The sequence below is a fragment of the Lonchura striata genome, chromosome 2, assembly GCF_050655825.1.
Source record: "Lonchura striata isolate lonStrDom1 chromosome 2, ASM5065582v1, whole genome shotgun sequence".
NCBI lineage: Eukaryota > Metazoa > Chordata > Aves > Passeriformes > Estrildidae > Lonchura > Lonchura striata.
The window spans coordinates 70,385,114-70,404,301 of NC_140704.1; the positions used below are offsets into that span (position 1 = coordinate 70,385,114).

A 19,188-nucleotide genomic window follows, 5' to 3' on the forward strand; every position below is an offset into this window, starting at 1 on the left:
AACTGACCTCAGCCCTGACCTGGAGCTTCCCTGCCTCGGATAGAGATTGTTTATGTGGCAGAACCATTCCAGCCACAGCTCCTTAGCCCCCTGAGGTGGAAATATGTGCTCTGGTCTGCTAGAAATTAGAGCTTTGGTGATGCAAACCTATCGAACAGCCCTCGACTGGCAATCACTGTCACTCAGTGTCAAGCTGAGCTTGTTTTGAGGAACCAACTACTGGTAAAGGTCTATTGAAAATAATTTTTTTTTTGTTCTTGAATTTTCCTTTGCAAGGAAGATAACTGTTAATATCAGGTACTTAAGAAAGGGAGAAGTTGGATCTGATCTATTTGTTTTTGTGCCATGCCATCATTCCAGGTGACCTAGTTTAGGATTGTGATGAGATCTGAAGACCAGAGTATTGAAAATGTTGTTTATGAGAGCCTGTGTGCCAGAACAGTATGGGGTAAAATCATCTTAATGAGATGCTAGGTCATCTATAGAATGCATCTCTCAGTAAATACAGTGGATTTATTTTCCTAGAGGAACACAATGAACCTCTCACTGGAATTTATTTTTCTAAGGCTGGAAAAAAATAAGTAGATGCTTTAGTTCTTTCAAGGGTTAAGGAGAAGCAATTTTCTGCAGTAATCCACAGTTGCAGTTGTCATTGCCAGCCTGCTCTAGATTCACATCTAATGATGGAACATTGGACAAACTTCTGTGTAAATTTCTCCAGAAATAAAATAACTTTTTAGTTTGTTTGAAAAAATAATCATGGAGATACTGTTTTATTATTGTAAATCAAGATCCAGAACCTGAGAGTCCAAAATACTACTGTAGCTTCCATCTGAAAATTGAGGCCTGTCAGGTGGTATCATATCCACTCCCTTTCCAGCTTTATTTGACCCAAGAGAAAATTTGTTGAAATGCTTGCTAACCTTTACTGACCAAGAGGAGTAACTTAATAAACATGATTTTTCCCTGAGAAGTTTTACTGACTGGCCTAGGTTTAGATTTCCCTCTTGACATTTTTCTACCCATATTCTGATTCTTCCAAAGAATGCAGTAAAGAGACTAGTTGCCTTGATGTTCCCCTGGAAGAAACACAATATTTGTTGATCAGGGCCTTAGCCAAACAATTACACTGTGCATAAGCCAGTAAGAAGGGCAGACTTTTACTGTCCTTAATTTGCAAGGAGAATGTCATAAACCATATGAGTTTTTGTTGTCTGATTCTTGATAGGGAAAAGGTGAGGAAACAGAACATTTTTTGTTTTTCCTTAATGCATCCTGCTAGTAAATTTGTACTCACTGCAGATTGTGTTATAAAATGAATGAATAAAAAATGAATAAGGGTTATTTACCAGGAAGCTGCCTTGCTTTTTGTTTCCTAATTCTGATTCTGGTTGATGACATCCTCTAGTTAATTAGTAAATTTCCATGAGCAAAACTCATAATAATCTGTTACTGTTTTTGAAACTATTGAAAAGAATTAAAATGTTTCCTACTTTTCTGTCCTTGCTAAGGGTAGAATCCACATCTATCAAATGGAATGCACGCATGGCTCTATTGATTTTTTTTCTTTCAGTCTACATCCATTAACCACAATAAATTCCATATTGAAATAATAAATGTGTCTTCCCACCAGGAGAATGGCATTGCTTTCCTTTTCACTTTCAGACCTGAGGAATTATTTGTGCTTGTTTGTTTGCTGTGTAAGCATTTCTTTGCAACTCACGTGTCACCAAAATGTCTCACTTGACAGAAGACCTCCACTTTTTAATTGTCCCACTCCTGCCTGAGTCACTGTGAGTGCCTCAGTCTAAGGGTATACACTAGAAATAGAACAGATAGCCTATTTTATAGGCTTGCAGGCTGAATTAAACAACACAACTCCATCAATAGGGGGTGAAAATTCAGACACAACTTTATAGATGGTTTGGTCTAGCTACTGCTAACATTTTCTTGTTTTTGAAGCATGTGTTTTGAGACATATACTGATACATATGCAAATACATGGATATGTGTGTTTATCAGAACATTTTTTTTTTTTTGGCTGGTCGGACACCTAATTCTCTACAGAAAACAATGGTAATGAACATGAAGCCATCACTTGTCAAATCATTTTAGTTCAGTTTTACATATGAAATCTGATATATCTCTGCTTTGCCCACTGATGTGTACACTCCACTATATTGCACATTACTTCTTAACAATCATGCAAACAGTACCCATCCTTGTACCACTGTTGGAAAGGAAATTTGTAGAGCATGGGTTATTGTTATCCAAATAACCTCACTGTTGTGATTTTAGTAAAGAAAAGTGAAATGTGGTTAATATGGGATGTTTTAGTATTTTTAAATTGTTTTTGGCTTTCAAAGAGCATAGTTCAGTTTTCTGGGCCAAACGACTTACTTCATTCTTAATGCTTCATACTTCATTTTTTAAAGTGTTATTTAAATTGGAAAGAGTTTTTTTGGTTTTGACTTGACTTAATATACTTTAACTTCATATACAGAATGTTTTTCTCCTATTGTTTTTTCTCATAAGGTTACTTACAGAGAACTGGGAGCATTGTAGCTTAGATTAACATGACATGGGGTGATGCCTTATTGCTTTAATTTTGATGCAAGGAAAAATTGGAGATTCCGATAATTTGCATAAGTAGTACTTAACTTCCTCTTCCTTGTCTTTCTAGTCAATCACTTGGAGGTGGACACAGAATAAAACCTCAGCTATCAAGTTCTGACAAATGCATTTTAGAATTCTGTTTTGCATCCCCTGATGTACATCTTCTTCCATTGATTAAGATTTATTTCCCATCATGCTACATTTTTATCAGCTTAAGGTGCATCAAAGTATAGATAGACAATAAGAAAAGACCTTTAACATATGTTTTAGCTAAGGCATGTTAACAGCTCACTTTTAAATTTCCATCTCGATAAAGCCTATGGCACCTTTCCACATTGACTTGAGTATAAATACGGGAAGACTTTTAACTCCATTCTTGGATGCTCGGCCAGGCATCTGTCATATTTTGTGATTCATAGTCTAATGAAAAATTTTGTGCACTATGTGTTAACCAGAAGAACTGAATCTCTTCTTTTAGAGCTGCATGAATAAGTGGAAAGTCACAAAACTGAGACTTTTGCAGGTGAATTACTGCTGGTAATAAACTTAAGTCTAAATCAAAATATGAATTTGCTTGCTTGCCAAAGATGCAGTTACCATTTTTTTTCTGATAAATTGTTCTGTGCATATTATGTCTCAGTTCCTGTACTGTTCACAATGCACACTCTGTTTTCATTAATTATACATACTCAGTATGCACATGATTTTTACTGTGGAACCCACAGTAAAGATTTTGTATTTCCAAAATTGACATGGAGATGGAGTATTCTTCAGTATTTTGTGGCAATTTTATCAGTAAAAAAAAAATCCTACGGTAACCTTGAATTTCTTTTTTTCAAAGGGTATTTCTGTCCTGCTCCCTGTTCATTTACATGATGTTTAAGGGCTTCTGTAATTATCTGAAGATACAAAACACATTAGAAAAGAAAATGAAGCAGGAGATGACACTGGCTCTAACCAAAGGCTGATTACACTTCTGAAACATAGGTCTTGATCGTAAATTACCTTAAACCTTGAGGAAAATTTCGTATCTGTTGATGATTTATAATATTTTGATACATTGAAAAGAAGGAATTCTCCTTTATATAGTGCAATTCATGCCAAAAACCCTTTACAAATCAAAATATAATGTATGTCACAATCAGAGAATTGGGATATTTTGATCTAAACCAATGCAAATGCATTGTTATATAATAGCAGTAATAATGAACAAAATAAGCATAAGGACAGCTGAAGAAAAAGTATGTCTTTGGTTTTTTTTTCCCCCCAAAGAGAAATATTTGAATACACTTGCTGCTCATAAAACATTATTGACATGACTTTTATTAACAGTGATAATCACTTCCTGCTCTGGTCCTAAAAGACCATGCTTTTAAAAGCCATCTCCCCTTCCAGATTCCTGAAATAGGAAGGGATTCATAGATCGGACATGACACTAGAAATATTCTTATTTGTAGGCCTGAAGAACATCTCTTTGACACTCAGATAGCCTGTTACACAGGGTAGGAGGTTTTGGTTGGTTAAATTGCTTTTGGCTTTTCCATTGTGCTGTGAGTTAGATAACATTATGAGAGAAAAGAGATGACATACAATGGTGGCAAGCAGCAAGTTAAAGACTTACTTAGTCGGTATAATTAGAGAATATTACAGAAATTGTGAAAGGGAAGCATATAGGGATTTTCTATTGAAAAATGTACTTAAAGTCTTTTAGGAACAAACCCAAAGGATATGTGAGTCAATGATAAATAGCATGGTTTCCGACATGTCCAAGATACTGTCCTGTCCCTTTAGGAGATCCAGTTATTTGACCTGAGCCCAAGTACCTAATAACAATATATTTTTAAGTGACTCATCATTGCTCTGGGAAAACGCAGGATATACATGTCACAGCAAGAGAAAATAAGACAGTAAACATATAACATTTTTAAGCCTTCAGATAAGTTTTGAATCAAATACTCCATTCTGTCACATTCTGTTCTCTATTACCAGGCTCAGTTTATTTCTTCTTTTATTTATTGACAGGATTAAGGAATACATTTCTAGTTGTTTTTTGCATACATTTTGAAATAATTGTGGTTATAACAAATCTTTAAATGAAATGCTCAGAAAACTTTTTGTATGTGCTTAAGAAAAGACACAAAATAGGGTTTATGACTCCTTTGTCACACAGCTGAACACATCTTGATATTATTTAGTCTTTTGTTATTGAGATTTACCCTAAAACCTTTGAACAGTGCAACTCATGAAAATCCAGCAATGCTGGAATTAAGGCTGGACCAACATATCTTACTGTGAAAAGGAAGAAAAGGGTAAATCAGCATTCTGATAAAGTTGAAGGTGAGTAAATGTGTTCGGAAGACCTCTTGCCTTCCTCAGTTTTCTAGCCTTCCAGTCTGTGATGTCTGCTACAACTTACAGCTGGAGCTGTTTGTGAGTGGGACTTACATAAGATAAACAAAAAAAGCAAGAAGGAGGACCTAGGAACTATGGACCAGTCAGCCTTACCTAAATCCCTGGAAAGGTGATGAAGCACCTCACTCTGGGGGACACATGGAGGACAAGAAGGTGATCAGAAATGGTCAGCATGGATACACTAAAAGTGAATGACATTTGACCACCCTGATTGCCTTCTATGATGAAAGAGCGTCCTAGATGGATGAGGGGAGAGCCGTGAGTATTGTTTACCTTGCCTTCAGCATGGCTTTTCACACTGTCTCTCACGATATGGTGATAGGCAAACTTTGAAAGTGCAGACTGGTTGAGTGGGTAGTGGGTTGGATTAAGAACTGGCTGAGCAGCAGATCCCAGAAGATCATGATCAGTGACAGGGTCTAGTTAGAGGTGTATCCCTAGTGGTATCCCCCAGGGTTCTCTGCTGGGCCCAGTACTGTTTAACTTATCCAACAGTGTCTTGGATGAAGGGGCAGGTGCCTCCTCAAGCTCACTGGTTACCCAAAGCTGTGAGGAGTGTCTGACACCCCAGAGAGCTGAGCAGCCCTTCAGAGGCACCTTGGCAGCCTGGAGGCATATGCAGAGATGAACCTTCTGAAATTCAACAACGGCAAGTGCAGGGTCCTGCCCCTGGGGAGGAAGAACTCCAAGCACCAGCACAGCCTGGGGGCTGACCTGATGGAAAGAAGAAGGACCTGAGGCTCCCAGTGAACAAGAAGCTGTCCACGAGCCAGCAGTGGCCTGGTGGCCAAGAAGGCCAAAGGGATACTGGGGTTCATTAGGAAAAGCATTGCCAGCAGGTTGAGGGAACTGATCTGTCCCTCTGCTCAGCCCTGGTGAAGCCACACCTGGAGTGCTGAGCCACAGCTGGGCTCCTCAGGACAAGAGAGACATGAACCAACTTGAATAGGTCCAGTGGAGGACAACAAAGATGATCAAAAGACTGGAATATCTATCTTATGAGGAAAGACTGAGGGAGCTGGACCTGTTCAGCCTCAGTCTTGAGGGGGACCTCATCAGTGCCTAGCAGTATCTGAAGGGAGAGTGTCAAGAAGATGATCCAGGCTCTTAACAGTGTCAAGCAACATAACAAGAACAAATGGCAAGAAACTGATGCACAAGAAGTTCTATCTAAATATGAGGAAGAATTTCCTTACTTAATGCAGGTGACTAAACATGGGATCAGATGGCCCAGAGAGGCTGTGGAGTCTCCCTCATACAATATATTCAGGAACCATCGAGACAGAACCCTGTGCCATGTACTCCAGGATTGCCCTGCTTGAGTCAGGAGGGGGGACCAAGTGTCCAACTGCAGTGCCTTCCAATTTGACTGATCCTGTGATTCTTTGAAATACAAAATTTATAAATATAGTAGCTGTAGAGTGGAAAAAGAATCTTAGCTTTAATCTTAAACTGAACACAGCACAATTACTGGGCATCTAGGAACTGTACGTTAAATACCTAACCAATGTATTTATCCTTAACTTTCTGTTAAAACTAAAGACTGCCTGACGCTCAATTTTTTTTACACTGCAGATTAATGAACTGAAATGGGGAGGAACAGCTGTAGAGTAACTGAAAACCTCACTGTTGTATAAAGCAAAGAAAATCTCACTTCTTGATAACAGGCACACCACATCTATAGAGTTTTTTTATGTTTTGGGAAATATTTTTGTGCCTGTAAGTTTCTTTTGCTTTGTGTTTTTTACTCAAATATGACTTTGTGAGCTGGTGAAAGATATTACTGCCTGATTAGGTGCACAGTTAATCTGTCACAACAGCACAGTATCTGTAATCTTTTGAAATTCTAATGCTGGTAATCTAGACTCCTATTAACGATGCTATGCACTATTATTTATTCATGCCATTAACTTTATCTTATAGAAGGAAAGTTTCATGTTCTGGTGTTTTTTTGGCTTTTTTTTCTCTCTACTTTGGATTGGATGTTAGTGTCCTTAGAAGTCAAGACCCTGTGAGCCAGAGGGAAGACCTCAGGATTAGCGTTCTGGCACAGATTTCTCTGTTGTATCATGCCTTTGAAGGTCCCCAGCATGGGGTTTGCAGAACTTAGTCTGCTTTCCACTCTTTGCCCTACTTGTTATAATAAACCTCCCTGATATCTTCATTAGTGCCTTCCAGTGAATGTCCTCAGTGCTTGGGAAGATTACTTTAAAAAGCAGTGGCATTTGCACATTACTGGTAGTCCACTAGGCCAAATAACACATAGTTAAAATTGAGGGCATTGTGCTCTTTCTTGCATGGTATTTTCCTGTAGGCTTTTTTCAAGCCATAATTAAAATGTTTGCTGCTTCTAAAAATAATTTACAACTGTTTATTAGCAAATTAAAAAAAAATGTGAGAGATGAGTGCTTACAAGATTCATTTGTTGGTCACACTAATTCATTGTTTACAGACACTCAGTTCTGGAATATTATTGGACATCTAGCAGGCTAGAGATTAAATGTTCAAAAGCAAATACATTATGTTGGATGATGGATATCAAAATCAAAGTTGATGGAACTGAGTCACTTTAGGAATGGGACTTCAGGTCCTTTTTACAGTTTCACCTTTGATGTTTCAAGGTGGCTGAAAACTTTGTATAGTTTAGTGTCGCTGAGACTTGCTTTTAGGTACAGCTATTTAACCTTTGGCAATCACAGAGGATTTTATAGCTCTTGGCTTCATAAAGGATGACGATCTGCTGGGGAATGACTGTTTTATCAGTGTAAATGCAAAAGTGTCTGTAGCTCTGTTTGTCTGCCCAGTCTCCTTTAAAGCTTCAGTCCTATGTGTGATACATTATCAAGCCCATTCCAGTTTCCTGTTTATATAGGGTCTGGCTTTGATGCGAGTACAGCAGATTAAGAAGCAGAAGCAGAGTTCCTGTTTTAGTACTTTCTCATCAAGATGTATATAAGTCCAGTGACACTGTGCTAACAATTATTAAAAACATCAGACTGGCGAGTGCATACTTTTACATCAGCAGCAAAGATTTAAAGGAATACAACATCAGCAGCAGCCCCACCAGTTCATCTTTCATCAAAGCTACAGATTAGGAAGAAATTTTTGCATTTTGTTTTACATGTGTTTTAAGCTAAGGAAAATCATTCTGAAAAGGCTCATTTGTCTATACAAGAGAATTTAAAAAAAAAAAAATCCTGCATTAAATTAAGTCTACAGTTTTTCTCTGAAGTCCATTTATCAACCAAAAGGATCTGGAGACTTTTTTGTCTTTTCTGGAAATTTCTTAGTTGCATTTTGTGTTACAAAGTAATATGATTTCCTTGCAGTTTCAATGTCTTTAGCAAAGTTTCTTTTTGTACCATTATCTCTTTCTACACGTTTTTTTGGGATACATTATAGTTCTCCTCGCAATAGAGCTCCTCCTCCCTGGGATTAGCATAGAGCAACCTGTTGCCTTGACTCTTGCCACTCTTGCTAATTTTTTTTTTGGTAGGCCAAAATTTTTGTTTCATTGTGGAATTTGGTTATTCATTGCATAATGTTCTGTCAATGTGTTGCCTGGTACAGCAGTACACCTCCAGCAGAGTGGTCTGCAAACTACATATGCTTCTTATCCAAAGACAGACAATAGAAAAACAGTTATGGTATAATGATAACAATAATTATCACAGACAATACAAAAACAGTTGTGGTATAATGATAACAATAATTATCATTATATAATTATTTGTATTTGTAAATAAACCTAATTTGAGTGGTAAATGTTAAGTCTTTTGTCACAAAGATGTGCAGTTATTCAAAGTAAGCTTGTGAAAATTCTGCAAGAAAGTGAGCTCTAAAGAAAGTCCCAACTTCTTGGAAACTCATGCAAGCACAGGACACATTATTAGTATCACTTCCAAGCCACATCCCTTGGTCTGTGGCTTCTCGTGGGGAAAACTTTGTGAGGACCCTGCTCCATATTAATTTTTTTTCCTGAATTAAGTTTCCAAGCTGAGTATAAATACCAGAGTGTGTATTGTAATGCAATTTGTCTGTAGTATCTATCCACGGTAACTCCGGAAAACAAACTCAGTTCTTTCCCCTAGCAATAGTAGCTGTAAGACTCAGGTTCTTAGGGTACTCTTTTCAAGCTACACCTTGTGTTAGCAAGTTTGCTAGTCTTTTGGTTTAATTGGTATGTGAACTTAACACACCAGTTTCTCTTTATGAGTTGGTGATGTTTACAAACTCTATTATATTCTAATTGCCTTGTTTGGGAGTTTCATTAAGAAATATTACATTTGTCTATGCATATGAATTCCATAACATGCAATAGTAACAGTACCTATGATAACTACAGGATGTTACCAGTAGGAGAAAGCTTATACTTTCAGCTCTTTGAATAATCATTTTGCTGTCTATTTACATATTAGAACTGGTTATATTTAATTTATGCTTTGGTATTTATGCTGTTAATGACTATGTGTTCCTTTCTACTACTTATAGCTGTGTTAATACATTTAGTTAAAAAAACAGAATGTTTAGAAAACAGAAAGAGCATATTCTGGTACAAAAGACCTTCAGAAAAGGTTTAGTTGTCAAATGTTAAAACTAAATAAGAACTAACTTTGTTTAAGAATTAAACCAGGATGTGCACTTATTAAGGTACATGCATGCATATTGGAACTGCTGAACTCAGAGGTTGACTGCGTTATTCTTATATTAGTTTTGAAGTTATTAGCTCTTGAAAAGGAAAAAAAAAAACAAATAAACCAAATGAAATAAATAAACAAACAAACAAAACCAAAACCCAAAAACCCTCGAAGGGAGTTTGTTAAGCTGTTTGCTATCTTTACTGAGGCACCATGTCACTTCATTAGCAGAACCTTCCTTCTCCTCACTCATCCCCAGTAAAATCAGTGGAATTTAGCTTTTTTTATAAAGACTCACAACTGTTTTTATTTAAAAATCATGCTTACTGCATGTGCTTGTGGAACAATAGACCTTGAGTAGGGTTTTTTAGGCATGTGATATGAAAGCATATCTCATTATAGTAAATTGAGGTGATATATCTATTTTATAATCTCTCTACCAATGAAAAAGTTGTAAGGAATCTCTGTGAGCACATCATATTGTAGTATTTATGTGTTATCAATCAGCAGATCTGAGAAAACAGTATATTGGTCAGTATAATTCCTAAATTCATTATTTAGGAATCCTGAAATATCAGAATTTTGATTTTACTTTGCATGTCAAATTTCTGACCTGATGTGTCAGGAACTTGCAAGGTGACTGAAGAACCAAATTCTTCTCCAGACAAACCCTTATACCTTCCACGCATACACAAGTATATTAATGGGAATAAATGCCTTAGAGAGGCTTTAACTGTATAAGAGAGCCTAATAGGATTTAAAAGCTGTAAAGTTGGTTAGCAGAGTTTATGGGTTTATAGCCTACTTGGATGGCTATGGTCTGTATTTATTTTTCAGGCCAAGGTCAATGGTATAAATGGTGCTGTAAAAACTGCCTGTGAAAAACTGAAAAGCGTATCACTGACTGACACAAAGCACTTGCAACAAATATTTGCATTTGTAGAGCTTGGGCAAAAAAGTGGAAGACAACTTTTGCCAGATCTAGATTATAGCTCTTGAATTTGGGTTGAAATTTTATTTTTTAAAAATTTCTTTCTCATAATGTCACTCTTGAGAATTTTCTTCTCTTGTCAAGGAACTGTGGTTGGAGATGAAAAAAGGATATTTGCTTTCCTGAACTGTTTGAGCTAATGCCTCTGTGTGCAAAATGAGTATTCTTTTTCTGAACAGGAATGTATGAAAATTTATATTTTTTGCCACTTACTGCCATAGTCACGAGGCCACTTAACACATGTCTTGTCACTAACTGCTTCCAAAAGGAGTGGAAATGCCACAAGCCAATTATTGCAACATATAAATGACATAGTGCAACAAGACCATACCTGCATTCCAGGAGTGAAGTGAGGTGTGGGCTTCCCTTTTGAAACCCTGCAGTTACCTTGCTTAATTACTTGTCTGTCTTCCACAAGAGGAGCTATAGGGTTTAGCTGGTCCTTGTGTGATGCCTGTGGGCAGCCACCAGTAGCAGGCATTGCCAACACATTGCAGCCAGTGTTAAGAAATTCTAGTACCACCACTTGGGACTGGGTAAACTGAGCCTTCACCTGTGTATCTGGACATTGCAGCCATCTAACCCTGCTCCTTAGGCCCTCTTTATCCTCTTGATACAAGTGCATGTTGAATTTCAGTCAGACAAGAAATGTAGACCTGCGAAGCTGGGCCTGTGCCAAGGCTTGTTTGGCATGCTCAAGGTCAGGTTGTTACAGGGGTGCCCTTGGCCAGCAGGGAGTGGCTGGAATCATAAGTAAATACAGTCAGCGTTCATGTAATGTTTATACCAGGTTTGATTTACTCCAATATTTATTTCTACCAGGGCAGTGTTTTATTCTGGTTTAAACCCAACCCAGTCTCCAATATTACTTCTCTCCCTAATATCTGTGGGAGACTTCATAAGGAGAAGGTGGTGGTCCCCAGGCTATCATAGTCCTTACGAAACATGGTTAATATACAGTGGCTTTTCCCTAACCAGAGATGAACTTTGCTCCTAACTCATGACCACTTACCACATTTGCTGTTCTCCCTCTTTTCATGCAGAATGTAAATATCATGGCACTGTGCATATAATAAAATGTACAGAGCTGTTAATTGTTCATATGGTGCTGTATACACAGAAATAGAGCAGCCAGCAGATAAGAAACATAACTATATCATAACATAACTATGTCATCACTACAGGAAAACTCTTGCTTCAGTGGATTTAGCAGCATGTAACATAAGTTCTTCCTTCACTAATCAGGCACTGTAGCTTTAACACAATAATAGAAAAAAATAAAATGAGAATTTAGAAAGCCCAACCACAACAGCCTCTGTTTTTAACAGAGAGATAGGAAAAGCTTTTCTTGTTGGCCGTTCTAGTTACTCAAGAAGAGTTTCAAGAAATTGCAGTTTTATTGTTTTAGGCAGGAAATAGAAACCCACAAACTGAACAGTCCCAACACACTGCCCATAGATGAAGAAAAAAAAAGAAGTTTAAAACAGCATTTTAAAAAAGAAAAACAAATCCAAAACCTTATCAATCCCTTGGAACATATCTCTAGGCAGAGCTACAGCCCTTTTTCCCCAACAAAGACTTTTTCCAAGTAGGGAGGGGCAGAGTGTCCGGCAGAGTTTGGCAAGCTATCCCATTGCTTTGGAGCACATTTAGCCCACAGTTTCATAAGCATCATGAGCAGCTTCAGTTTTAAGCTTGAAGCTTTTGGACATGTAATTGGTATTGTATAAATAATTATGACAAATGGGATATATTTTTATTATCAATAAGTTACTGAAGTTTGTTAATGTGCAAAGGTATAGATTTAGAGATAGGTTTTGCTTACTATTGAATATTCAAAGCCTGAATGACATGGGATAGTTGGGATTTAAAGCATGGGATATTTTTCCCTCTGTGCTGGCTTTTACTGTAGGCCAGTGAAAGAACTTGGCAGTGTTTGTTTATCGTTTCTGGAATATGTCTAAACTTCATAATGCACATGTTTTCCAGATGCTAAAATGAAGACACCTAGAGTTTGGGGCTTTTGTTTTTATCCTGCAGTGATGGTGCTGGAACGAGTGACATTCAACCAATAAGCTACATTTTCTTTTTTTCCAAGGTAGCTGTAAGGGTATTATATAGGGAGGAGAACTGCAAATGTGTGAACTGCTGTTCATATGAGAAACAATTGTCGCAACTCCTAATGCCAAAAATGCAAAAGACTAGAATAAGCAGAGCTGGAACAAAATAGAAATTAGGAAGAAGAAAAAAAGGTGTGGACTCGGCCTTTAAATCAGTAAGCAGTGACCCTTGTAAGTATGAAATAACTCATAAAAGAGCCTGTGTTGTAACAACTGTTTGGACAACCACACGGAATTAAGGTATTTGCATATCTCAAGGGGCTGTTAACTTTTAAGATGTATGTTTTGCTCTGCTTGGTGGCGTATATGCTATCCTCAGCTGAGTGTTATTGTGCCTCATAATATTTGTCATGTTTGTTGGAAAAGTTTAACTGAGCAAGTTTTAGCCATAGATAAATATCAAATGTATTCTGTGATTAAGTTCTGGGTTTGTATTAGATACCAGCATTTTAAGTTCTAGACATAAAACTATGTAACGCTCTCTAATGGCTCTTAAAGGAAACCACAGACTGTTTCTCAAGTTGGTTATACAAGGAGCTGCTCCAAGGGACTTGGTGCTGCAGCCCTTGGAGTCAATAGCTGAGCTCCCACAGATTTTTGTGGTGCAGGCATGGCGCACTTTGCCTTGCACAGGAGCCAGCTGAAGTCAGCCCTCGTGCTCAGTCAGACAGTTCAAAGGGAGCAAAGCTGTCATCATTGCTGGCAAGCCCAAGGGGTAACGCGAGGACAGGGCGAGGCTGCCAGAGCAGTTCCCGGCGCTGAACTCTCCCAGGTCACTCCTCCAGCACTCTCTCCAGTGAGGCACAGGCAGCAGCTGGGCTGAGCACCCGTCAGCCTCCCAGGGCTCTGCCTGGTGGGCTCAGAACAGCACTGGCCTTCAGGGATAGTGTGCTTGGAGCTATGCATTGTGTTTCCAAAGGTCAGCTGCTCTTATGTAACTTGTTCCATCCCAACTTCAGAAGTTTCAAGCATGTGCTTATGTGTGGGGGTGTGTAGACACTGTGAAACTGTTGTTGGCCAGAGAGTGGTGCAGATGGCAGGGATGTTGATACCATTTCTCAAGGTCTTGTACCTGCATTTCAGGTGAAAGCTCACCACATGCTCTGTGCAAACACAGTACGTCAAAAGAAATCCTACTGAAAATTTACCTTTGCTACTGTCACACAAAGTGGCTAAAAACCCAGCTCATGCATTTTCATGTAAATATAGTCTTTTTAGCCCATGTATTATTCAATGGAACATTATCTTATGGAGAGCCCTATTTTTCAACTGATTGCATGAAATGTTGGCATGATCCTTTAAGTTAAAGAAGTGGTTATTCTCATCCACCATGCCTATGCCATCTAATAATTTATTAAAAAATGTGTGTGTGTGTGTGTGTGTGGACATGTTGCCTGTGTGGGGAATATGTGATCTCACAGCCCACAATAAATCCTGAAGCATTCACTAGTGGTTCTATGATAGGCAGGCTCACTCAGGATATGCTTTTTCTTTGACAGTGCCATGTAGAAGTGCCTTGATTAATGTTATTACTCTAAGGAATATAATAAATAAAATCCAGCGGAGCAAGAAAATTATTGTTACAATAAAAGCCATTCAAATGAACATGCTTATTAACATACCTCTCAATTGCACAGAGACTAAAAGACACAGAGTGTGTTCTCCTCTTCCACGTTCCTCTGCATATTTTGTCATTATGCTGCAGAGCTGTCGCGACTGCTGTCTCCTGGTTATGATTTTCAAATCCCAGCTGATGATTAATACCTTTGGCTCAGCAGTTGTAAAAGGATGGTGTTGTACCTGCATACATTTTTATGCTGCTCTGGCAGCAGTGATGTGCATTGCAATGTGGAGGGGCATGGGGGGTGGAAGAGAACTGTGAGACAGGAAGAAAGAGGGTGTCATGCAGGAAATAAATTGATATGTTTTCCTGGTTTTCAGGTTAACACTCAAAACACACTAGAAAGCACACAGCGCACACATAAGCACATCACATGAATGCTGCCACCTCTTATGCTGCCACCTTGTACTTACTAGCATCCTAAAACCTCCTGTGAGGAGATAAAAAATGTAAGATTTATGGATAAAGGGCATTTAGTGACGTCAGGGGAAAAGGAAGAGTGGATAAGGTGCAAAATTTCATCCAAATACTGCTGGAAACTGTATCTTTGGCAGGGAAAGATTGTTCCTGGGCTGCGTAGGGTAACAAAAAATGAAGAGAATGTAGTATATATGCCTTGTGGCAATGGCAAACTTATATCTGCAAAACTGCTGATGTGTGCTCAAGGAACATAAATGTAAACACAAGTAGAAAATTAATATGCAACTAATGAATGTTACAGGATCCCTGATATTCCTCATTCTGTTTTCTGACACTGCTCTATCTCTTCTTTCTCTCATCTTCACCTACTCTCCACATAGTCATCTTTCCTTTTGGTATCTTCTGTTCCACCATAGCACCCACCCATACCTTCACAGGTTCCCTTTTCCCTCAGTCCCAGTGCTTCTCACCTGGTTTTATGGGTCCCACTCTCAAAAGGGAAACATTTTCAAAATTTTTGTTCATAGATGATTGCCCAAAACAAGCCTAAGGCACACAAAAATCAGTTTGGAGAACCTGGATACGCAGCGGTGTGCAGTGCTGAGCACGCTGGCAAACACGTAATACCTGGCGCTTGTATTATTTATTATGTAAATGTATCTGGACAACACACATGGATGCTGAGCGAGCTGGATATTTGCGAACAATGCCGCTGTGAGTTGTACCCTTCCCCTTTGCGAATGAGGATGTTTGTTCAGATGGAGGCGTTGTCTGGGGTTTGGCAGAGGCCGGAGCGGGCGCAGGAAGCGGCAGCGCCCTGGCGGGGCTGTCCTTTCCCTGCGCACGGCTCTGCCGCTGGACCTGCTTCCGTGCCTACCTGCTCCTCTGCGCTCTTCACCACAAAGCACAAGGCCGTGATGATTAAACAAATAATCGGAGGCTCTTTCACAACCCTCTGCTCGGATTAGGGGATGTGCGGTCCCACTGAGTGGGTAAAGGACAGCAGCCAGGGATGGCTCAAGCGGATGGTGGGGATCTGAGCAGACCTCTGATGCAGGAGCTCCTTTTCCAGTGGGATGCAAAGGACATCCTGGTAGACACATGGCTGGCTGCCCGCTCTTCAGTGTGTCCCTTCAGACCTCAGTCTCAGTTCCTCCCCCTGTAAAAGTATTCATTATGTTTTGTCACTCGATATGTTAGTTTGTTTTAATGCGCTGCAACCCCACATATATTTAGCAGTCTCTTTCTGCTTTTATGGGGCTTCACTGTGTTTGGAAATGAATTAAAGCATCTGAAAGGCTTGGCAGTTTCATTAGAGAAGGACGGTCCAATCCAAATTAGTGTAACTCATTTAAAATTGAAGTAAAATGTTTTAAGGAGAGTGATCTGATAAATATTGGCTTAAACTGATTGGATTTTCAATAGACAAATTACTGCATTTTTCTCATTACTTAGTACTCTGTAAGGCTTTTGCATAGTATGTGAGAGTTCACTTCCCTGCTATAGAGCTGGGAAGGATTAGTGAAATCACTGACTGAAGATGCCTTCCAGGTCTTTGGAGGCTGGATGGCTCAGGGCTGCTGTGTGGCTCAGCCTTCCAGGCAGTTCACCCTGTTAGGGAAGAGGTGTTGCCATTTTCCAGTGTTTATTACAGAGGTTTGCTGATCCTTATGCTCATTGCGTGTGTGAGATTATCTGCACGCTGCCACTGGCTTCTGTAAAAAAAAGATGCTCACTGGATAAGCACAGCATAAAGTCTCTCATGTTATGTGTAGTGTAATCAGGTTTGCTTATTTGGGGGGTTGATTTTTTTTTTCTTTTGTGTTGTGGGTTTAGTTTGGTTTTGTTGTTTCGCTGGGTTTTTTTGTTAGTTGTTTTTTTTTTTTCCTTAATAAGCAAAAGCAGTGCTTATTTCAGCTTAATTTCTAGAGGGCAGAAAACCATGCATGTCTTTCCAAAGTGAAGTTCCATATTACAATAAGGTATTACTTACAACCAAATGTGATCTAAATAAATTAACAATTGTTGCTTTTTTCTTTAAAAAGTAATATTATCCTCACTTCAATAATAGAAAAATAGAAATAGAAAACAAGCAGGGATTCTTAAAACTTTATCTGATGTTGGGAGCACCGTAATTTGATTTCTTCCAAAACATACTTTTTGAAAACAGCTGGCATGCATTTATTTGATTCCTCCTTGGTACTTGTTCAATTCTCCTTTCTTGAATGTCAAAGCCAATGTCTTATGGAAAAAGGAGCTGCTCCTCAAAAAGGTATTTAGTAAGGTGCAAGACCATGGGGCCTGAGAAGTTCCTTAGTACTCCACTTCTTCTTGTTCCTTAGTACTGAAATGTTTGCATTAGCAGAAGCAGTAACAGTGTTTTAGTGTCTGTGTGGTAGGAAATTGCATGTGGATGCAATTAGATAATATTGACAGTCACAATGGTGGGTATGCAAATAATATCATGATATTCTTCTGTCTAACTTCCTGTCTGTGAAGAAGTAGAGATAAAAAATAGAGTGGTGCTGTGAGGACCAGTGCTCTATTTATTTTTCTAATGCAAAATACGCTACAGGAGGGCATGTCTATGGGAAATGTGTTGTCTCAGTTTAGGAGAGTCAGTAGCTGCCTGCATGGCTAAGGCATACACATATGCATTTTTAAAGGGCAGATTTGATGTATCTCATATGCAAGCCTGGCCGTCCCAGGTCCAGTATCCTCGCTGAAAATTGTTTCATTCAGTGCACTGCATTTCCATGTGATTATCCTGGTGTGCTTATTTCTTGTTACCTTTTGAATAGATAATTTAAAATTGCTCTCTGTAGGGATGTTCTGTCTGCCTGTCTGCCTATCAGTCTTTCTATTTGAATGCAGAAGTATTTGATTAGTGTATTTAAAGTAATAAAGATGTCAACAGTAGTGTCATATTGATTGATGTGATTGATGTTAATTATAAGTCTTTAATGGCTCTTCTGGTTTGGCCACTCTCCTTGAAGATTGTGATTTTATGGTTAAAATAATGCCCTGCTGTCCACACACTCGGTCATAAATTGTGGTCTATCTTTCTTTAATGACGTCGCATGCAGTGGTATAATACCAATAACATACATTATCTTTGGTAAAAGGAAGGCAGTGACTTTCATAGAGGTGATGGATGGATTTATAAGGACTAGCTAACAGGCTCACACCAGAGGCAAAGCTGATTGCTCTGCTCATGCATTGCCATAAGCAGAAACAGTAAGCAGGCAGTCTTGGATAAGAGATGATTTTCATTCAGTTCCTCTCTTTCCACTCCATATCATCAGTAAAAGTTAAAGAAAGGCTGAGATGTGAATCAGTCTCATTTCAAAACTAATTCCTTAGTAATTAAATAAAAAATCTGTAGGTATCTGTTGGCTATGATGAACAGTAAAGTAATGCAGATTCTTGCTTTGTGGGCATTCTCTTTGGAAGAAAGAACACATGCATGTTTCACCTTAAAAAAGCATATTACTTCAGTGAGGAAAATGCTACAGCTCTGAGAAAGGTCTCACCATTTCTGGCAGAGTGTAATCATTTTATATGCATGTGAAAAGTGAATTGTCAGGGGACGATGCAGGGATGTGTTCAGGGATGCCCACATACATATGGATGTGTGCCATGTTGCACATGTTCATTTTTAAGTAGATTCACTATAGCAATTCTGAAACACCACCTTATTGCTTCTCTATCCATAATTGGCTCAGCGGAGCTCCAGCACAGCATGGAGAATCCCATCATGCTGTGTTCATACAGATTGGTGCACACAGAAGCCTTCAGAGCAGTCTGTGCCCTACGGGGCCTGGGATATGACTAGTGAATTGGGCTGAAAAACTGGATGTTTCCTTGCCGTTGAAAAGCTGGGAATATAAATTAATTTGGAAAAGATACAGTTACAGAAAGCAATTTATTGGAACCCTAATCCTGGCCTTTACTACTTGGTAGCTCACTGTAGTTATACTATGGTATGTGATCGACAGCACAGAAGTCCAAGGAAATTATTAGTAAGGAATGGGCATTGTTTTGCTTGGTTTTTTTATTTTTGCTGGATTAAGATGGGACTAATAAAATTATTGCTGAGCAGAACTGTTGCACAAACAGTGGTAAAATATGACAAAATTTGGAAGCATTTGGACTCTGTTGCAGACTGCAGTTCCAGCACTGCCTCCTGTGAGTAGATATATTATACAGCTGCTCCTTGATGAGTTGCTTTCTAAATAAACCTGATTACTATTTGTTTATTAAGCTAGAAAGCTGTATCACTTTTCCGCAGAACAGCAATATGAATATGCTTAAATGTAGCAAGAAAGTCAACAAATAAAATAAAATTCCCCCCAGGTTCAGGACAGAGCA

At 38.7% G+C, this 19,188-nt stretch overlaps 1 protein-coding gene across 46 annotated transcripts in view; it reads left to right on the forward strand.

The window, feature by feature from the left end:
• The window catches only part of LOC110483451 (uncharacterized), a 425,837-nt gene that overhangs the window by 218,101 nt on the left and 188,548 nt on the right, over positions 1–19,188 (forward strand). For 4 of the 46 annotated variants that reach the window (XR_014953358.1, XR_014953363.1, XR_014953349.1 and 1 more), the window contains one exon: positions 1–19,188. This exon is cut by the window's right edge and continues 11,400 nt beyond it. The exons of the other annotated variants lie outside the window; for them this stretch is intronic. The gene's annotated coding sequence lies outside the window, so the exon portion shown is untranslated. 46 annotated transcript variants of the gene reach the window in all.